This window comes from Tachypleus tridentatus, chromosome 12 (genome assembly GCF_004210375.1).
Source record: "Tachypleus tridentatus isolate NWPU-2018 chromosome 12, ASM421037v1, whole genome shotgun sequence".
Taxonomy (NCBI): Eukaryota; Metazoa; Arthropoda; class Merostomata; order Xiphosura; family Limulidae; genus Tachypleus; species Tachypleus tridentatus.
In genome coordinates this window covers 113,719,270-113,726,916 of record NC_134836.1, presented here as the reverse complement: position 1 = coordinate 113,726,916, position 7,647 = coordinate 113,719,270, and positions in this window count along the sequence as shown.

Below are 7,647 nucleotides of genomic sequence, written 5' to 3'. Positions count from 1 at the left end.
AAGATTGTTTGGGGAAAAACAAATCAGCCACCGAACGTTTGAACTTGTTATTGTATTGACCTATCAGTTAACAAAACTCGCACTTATCATTGCTATCTCTCGTTTTAACTGTCAGTACAAACCATCTTGGAGAACATTTCCAAGAGGTTTTCTTTATTCTAAGTAATTATAATTTTGAAAAAATAAAGTTAAACAGTACAACATCCGTTGACAAGAGCTTTTCAACATCTCGTGAGGTTTCTAAACCTTCTGAACGTTCACAAAAATTCTGTCAGTATCAGGAGGTTATACAACATCCATGGACAAGAATTCTTCGTCATCTCGTGGGGTTTCTAAACCTTCTGAACGTTCATAAGAGTTCTGTCAGTATCAGGAGGTTATACAACATCCATGGACAAGAATTCTTCGTCATCTCGTGGGGTTTCTAAACCTTCTGAACGTTCATAAGAGTTCTGTCAGTATCAGGAGGTTATACAACATCCATGGACAAGAATTCTTCGTCATCTCGTGGGGTTTCTAAACCTTCTGAACGTTCATAAGAGTTCTGTCAGTATCAGGAGGTTATACAACATCTATGGACAAGAATTCTTCGTCATCTCGTGAGGTTTCTAAACCTTCTGAACGTTCATAAGAGTTCTGTCAGTATCAGGAGATTATACAATATCCGTCGACAAGAGCTATGCCAATAATTTGTGGGGTTTCTGTATTCTCTAAACGTTGACAAGAAGTGAGATTATAAGTTATTGAACAAATATTTGTTCTCTTTATTAAGGTTTTATGATTGGTGGCGCTGTTGATTAAAATGGCCACTATATTTGTTTGAGAAACCGTAAAAAGTTGAAAGTTACTGGGGTTGAACAAAGGTAAAAATTCTTAGAAGAGAAGTAGAATTAGGTTACCCCCCTCGACCACAACGTATTAATAACAGTTTTACCTTGGTACAGTTATGTTAACCTGGATATAAACCCCACCTCAACAGAGAAACTTTGGTAATATCATTCAAAAAATATAACAGAAACAAAGAATTTTTTTTCCGACTAAGCTTATAAGTACAGATGGTTACCAGTTTAGAGGTTAGGAACTTATTAACCGACATTGTTTGTCTGAATCGTATCTGAAAATAGAGTTAAAAATCGGTTAATATTATATAAAAAACCAAAGCAGGTTTGTCATCATGATGACTAGAAATCCACTTGAAATGAAAATGCATTCTAAAGACGGTTGGTATAGGTATTACTTTAATTTAAATAAGATACAGAACAATGTTTAGACCTTCTTGGGTCGTCTTAAGTTTAACTAAAGGCTCAATATTTTTTGTTTACCCGAAGATGACCTCAGAAGGTAGAAACATTGTTCTGTACTTTATTTAAATTAAAGCAGCAATATTCATACCAACCGTCTTCAAAATAGAGATTTATTTTAGTTAAATTAACTTTCAGTGTTTGAATGTACTTGCACATAATTTTACTCAGTAAGCTGTGTTACTATATTAACGTCGTGTATAGACATCTAAACTCTTGTGTTTACGTACGTGCACGTGTAAAACACGCTTCCAGAAGTTAATTAATTTCAGGCAGGACTACCAACCAATGTTCGAGTGTTTCTAAAGTGATGGAAAAGCTTAAATCGACTGTTGAAAGTTGGACAGGAGGATTGGGTGTTGTTTTCTCCACCGATTGTAGAAGAGACTCGAACAAGGATTTTCAAGGTAATAGCAGATTAATAATAGGTCTTAGGTAGATCATAAGAAAAGCAGCACAGAATCTTTCCCCATAAGTAAAACGGTCGAGCTAGAGATTCCCCATTGATCTGTGTTTATCTCTAACATTCGTAGTTTTATGGTTTGTGTTTCGTAGGATATTGAAATATATTATGTTTTTTTAAACAATGCATTAAATATACTAAACTTATTTTACTTTGAAAATCCGACTCCCAGTACTGATGCTGGGAGGGTGAGTTATACGAAACGATGAATTACAATTAAGAGTTTTACTCACAGTACTGATACTGGGAAGGGGGAGTTATACGAAACGATAAATTACAATTAAGAGTTTTACTCACAGTACTGATGCTGGGAAGGGGGCGTTATACGAAACGATGAATTACAATTAAGAGTTTTACTCACAGTACTGATACTGTGGAGGGGGAGTTATACGAAACGATAAATTACAATTAAGAGTTTTACTCACAGTACTGATGCTGGGAAGGGGAGTTATACGAAACGATGAATTACAATTAAATAGTTTTACTCACAGTACTGATGCTGGGGAGGGTGAGTTATACGAAACGATGAATTACAATTAAGAGTTTTACTCACGAAGACATCAAACAACGTTTGTAGTAGTTGAAAGTCAAGTTATTTTTACGTTGTTTCGTGTCCTTCAATTGTACTTAAAAATCGTTCATTCTGGAAGACCTTTCACTGTTAAATTTGTTTTTGCATCGGTCGATGCATTTTATTAGTTTTGTGGTACTGTGTAACCTGTTGTTGCGCTCTTATAAATTCGTGTGATATAGAAAGTTTTAAGTATGAGTCGCCAAGTGTGTTAAGGGGTTCGAATCCTCGTCACACCACACCCAAACATCCTCACCCTTTCAAGCGTGGGGGCGTTATAATGTACGGTCAATCCCACTATTAGTTGGTAAAAGAGTAGCCCAAGAGTTGGCGGTGGGTGGTGATGATTAACTGCCTTCTAGAGGTCTGCTAAATTATGGACGGCTAGTGCAGATAGCCCTCGAGTAGCTTTGCGCGAAATTAAAAAATAACGAACTTTTGAAACAAAGATTTATTTTGTTAATTTTCTTAAAATTTTGTAACGTTTGTAGGTTGGAGATACCTACTGAAGGTGTGATACAGGTTGACGTTAGGTAATTATGACCAATAATGTTGTTCAGAACACAATCATATTTGAAGAGTTTTATTGAAATCCTTCGAAATATTGTTACTGTAGCTATTAATTAACACACTCTATTTAGCGAGAACAGGTGGCGCTACAAGTTATGGGGGTACACCTTTCGAGCACGCGTTTGTGTTGTCGGTGGTTGATAATAGCCTTGCCTATCAACTTTTACCTCGCATATTTTCTACTAAATTATTGAACGGAAAATAGCTATAAACATAATCGAACATTTTAATTATATCGTATTTTGCATTTTATCCACTATAGATAAAAAGCAACCATTATGTCGTGTCGTACGCACTTGAAACTTTTCAGAATAATAAATACATTGTATAAGCTCTTCCCTCCTAGCGGTAAATTTGAGGGTCTTACACTAATAATAACCGAGTTTCGATACTTGTGGTTTGTACACCACAAATAACCCATTGTTTAGCTCTATGCTTATCGGCAAACCAACAAATATTATTCCAGAGATAACAAATCTAAATCATATCCAAGACGAATTAATCTACTACGTTTTCGATTAGAACGTGTTTTGTGCCTAATATCATGCTATTATACATATTTATATATCGTTTGTCTTTTATTAAACGCAAAGCTACGTAACGGGCTATTTATGCTCTGTCCATCCCGCGTATCAAAACCCTGTGTATATGCGTAGTAATCGAAGTAATATATTGCATGTATGGGCTGAAATATCACATCTTATTATCTGTTTATAAAATAAAACTTCATATAACGTTTGATATAAAGAGATTAGCATCCATTTATCGTCTTTCAAATAAGTCGTTGCTACGACCACCAGGTGTTATACTGAGCTATTCAGTTATTGACGAGTCTTCCAGGTGTTATCGTCAGGTGGTTGATGAAAATAAAATAAACCGTTAAAGCCAAGATATTTCTTGGTTCGAGTCAGAATTGACTGACATCAGAACATGCTAATGTTCAGGAGATACTGACGCCATTTCTATTATCTTGTATCCAAATTATCGTTTTATATATAGCCACACTTCTTTATTCTCCGGCCGATCGATTTCACTTGATGCACGCGGCAGTTCACGTAATTTGTTTCCTGACTTTATTGACAGCAGTAGGTGCAATTTGTTTTTGTAATAACATAAAACGACATTTAACTAACATTAACGTTCCCTCTATTATTTATGTGTCATTCATTTCTGTGAGAAGGAGATCGAATTATAGGATTGTTCTAATGACTTATGGCGCGTGCTGTTCTTGTCTCCGTTACCTCACCAGTTTTTTTCTGGCGCAATTTTTCTTTTAAAGACACGAACTTTCTTTGAACTGTCGTGTTATGTGACGAAAACCAAGAAAAATGTAAAACATATTGATAAAGGTAAAGTTTCTTGGTATAATTATAGGCCCCGGCATGGCCAGGTGGTACAGGCACTCGTCTCGTAACCTGAGGATCGCGGATTCGAATTCCCGCTGCACCAAAGATGCTCGTCCTTTCGGCTTTGGGGCATTGTAATGTGGTGGTCAATCCCACTATTCGTTGGTAAAATGAGTAGCCCAAGAATTGGCGGTGGTTGGTGATGACTAGTTGCCTTTCCTCTAGTTACACTGCAAAATTTGGGACGGTTAACGCAGATAGCCCACTACGGGTATCGAAACCATACTTGTAGCGTTATAAGACTCCAGACTAATCGCTTTGCCACTACGAAAGACAGAGTATTATGCCAAAGAGGCTCTAATTCTTTGTTTGAGTAGTAAGTTTTTTTTCGAAAGTTCTGACGTCAGAACATAAAAACTTGAAGCCAAAAAAGTTCTTCACAAGTTTTGTTTGTTGAAACACAAATAATTTACAATTATTAGAACACTGTTCTAACTACATTTTTTATCGTTTATTTTAAGAGAATAAAACGGATAATCGTTTAAGATTGTTGGCCAATTCATTGCGCGTGTTCACTTTTGTTTAATGACAAACCTTTCAACCAAACTGTTGGAGTAGAGGTCATGACTTCAGAATTAATACTTATCTTGTTTGTCAATCAATTTTCAGTGTCACAACACCACCTGTGAAACACTAAATAATGTCAAAATGTCATAAATAGATGTCGCTCCACCGCAGCTATAGTTATCAATTGTTTTTGTTTTTTTTTAATTTCGCGCAAAGCCACACGAGGACTATCAGCGCTAGCCGTCCCTAATTTAGCAGTGTAAGACTAGAGGGAAAGCAGCTAGTCATCACCACCCACCGCCAACTGTTGGACTACTCTTTTACCAAGGAATACTGAGATTGACTGTACATGATAACGCCCCGCGGCTGAAAGGGCGAGCATGTTTGGTGATCGCCTTAACCACCTGGCCATGACGTGCCGCAGTTAACAAGTAACTTCTTAATTTGCATATTCAAAATCGTCTTAATATAACGCATTCAACCCTAGGTATTAAACCAATATGTCCTGAAACAAATGAAAAAAAATTAATATTTAATCTACACGATTTTATCTGTTGTTAGAAGTCAAATACTCCATACCGGTGGTGTGTTTGATTGAAAATACTGTTCTATACGTATTGCTATATCGCACTATGAATTTTTGGGAACTGAAAATATATTAGACCAGACAAGGGAAATTAATGGAAGCTTTACTTTTTACAAGGAATATTGTGAAAGTGTTTTCTTTCGATCGCGTTAATTTGTCTGCAGTCCTCAAAACCTCATAAAAGTTAGTGTTGTAAGGTTAAATTAATGGCCTACTATAATATACAGCTTCCTTTGGATCTCGACTGACACGTGTGCTGCAGTGTTTATTTTCTTTTTGTTCTTATTAGAAGTTCGAGAGACAGAGACATTATCCCTACTGGGTGTCCGTACCCTAGTCGGAACTTCTTATGTAAATTCATGATTAATGAAAGACTATCTTAAGATATGAAAAGTTGTTTCGTTTATATGTGTGTGTTTTCTTATAGCAAAGCCACATCGGGCTATCTGCTGAGCTCACCAAGTGGAATCTAACCCCTGATTTTAGCGTTGTAAATCCATAAACTTACCGATGTACCAGCGTATGACTCCTTTATATATAATTTAAAATGACAAACCCAAACACCCATGGAAATAGCAAAACGCGAAATATGAAACCGTAAATTTGCACGGTTCATGCCAAATTTGGTTAAGATTCATCAACAGTAGTGGTAATAAAAACCCACAAAAACACTCGTAAAAAACCGCAAAATGGACCTAACGAACCTTCATATTAATATAAATAAGTGTAAATTACACATAGTTAAAATGACAAGTTTGAATGACGCACAAAGAGCGAGTTTAATCTGATCTTTCATTGTATTTTACAACATAAATGATGAATATTTCTGCTGTTTTAATAGCTCTGATCAAGTCGTTAGAGAAAAGCCCGTCCACTTTAGTGCTTTCTGAGCCGTCATCAAAACTGAGATTTTTCCAGAACGTGGCCAAGGAGCTAGGCCTTATTCCGCTGAGCGTGTGTTTTGGATCGAGCGCCACGTGCCGTTTACAAACTGCGTTTCCGAGAGTTTCATTCGAAGATGCCATCACTGTCCTTGTTGACCTGGCCAGAGCAACATGCGAGGAAAGATCATGGAAGAACGTGGTGTTTCTCGTGGATAACGTTTACGGTGAGGAAACAAATGACCAAATAAAACTGTAACCTGTCGGTTGTTCATTGGGCCAGTAAGATGAGCCCATCGGCTTTGTAAGCCAGTTTTGCTAATCCATGTATTTTGATCAGACATCTTGATACTTACTTTAAATAGAAACTAAAATATGATGTAATGTTTTCATGATTTTGATGGATAAAAAGGTAACATGGCGTTTGAATAAGTTAACCCGGGGCTTTCCTGTGTAAAGGCGTAATAAGATACGAGTACGGGCTATCTGCTGTCCGATTTTACCGTACTAAATCCGTAGACTGACCTCCGTCCTACTTTTAAGGCTAAAAATTTCCATAGTTTTGGAATGTTTCTCTACTTTCTTTTTGTCTCAGCTTTTGCTCGTGCATGGGCAGGTAGGTGGTTAGGGCACTAGACTCCTAATCTGTGGGTTGCGGGTTCGAATCTCCGTCCCACCAAACATACCCACCCTTTCAGCCGTGGGGAGTGTTATAATGTTTCGATCAATCCCACTATTCATTGGTAAAAGAGTAGCCAAAGAGTTGGCGGTGGGTGGTTATCACTAACTGCCTTTCCTCTAGTCTTACACTGCTGAATTACAGAGAGTTAGCGCATATAGTCCTCGTGCAGCTTTGCGCGAAATTGGAAAAGGCAAACAGATAAACAATGTCAGCTTTTAGAAAAATCTGGATAAAGCAAGGGTAAGTTGTATACTATTGAAAAAAAATCGAGTTCTCTCACTCTTGTCAATAGTACCAAAGTACAAATATCGAGTTCTCTCACTCTTGTCAATAGTACCAAAGTAAAAAAAAGTCGAGTTCTCACACTCTCGTCAATAGTACAAAAGTAAAAAAAATCGAGTTCTCTCACTTTTATCAATAGTACTAAAGTAAAAAAAATCGAGTTCTCTCACTCTTGTGAATAGTACCAAAGTAAAAAAATCGAGTTCTCTCACTCTTGTCAATAGTACCAAAGTAAAAAAAAGTCGATTTCTCTCACTCTTGTCAATAGTACCAAAGTAAAAAAATCGAGTTCTCTCACTCTTGTCAATAGCATCAAAGTAAAAAAAAATCGAGTTCTCTCACTCTTGTCAATAGTACCAAAGTAAAAAAAATCGAGTTCTCTCACCCTTGTCAATAGT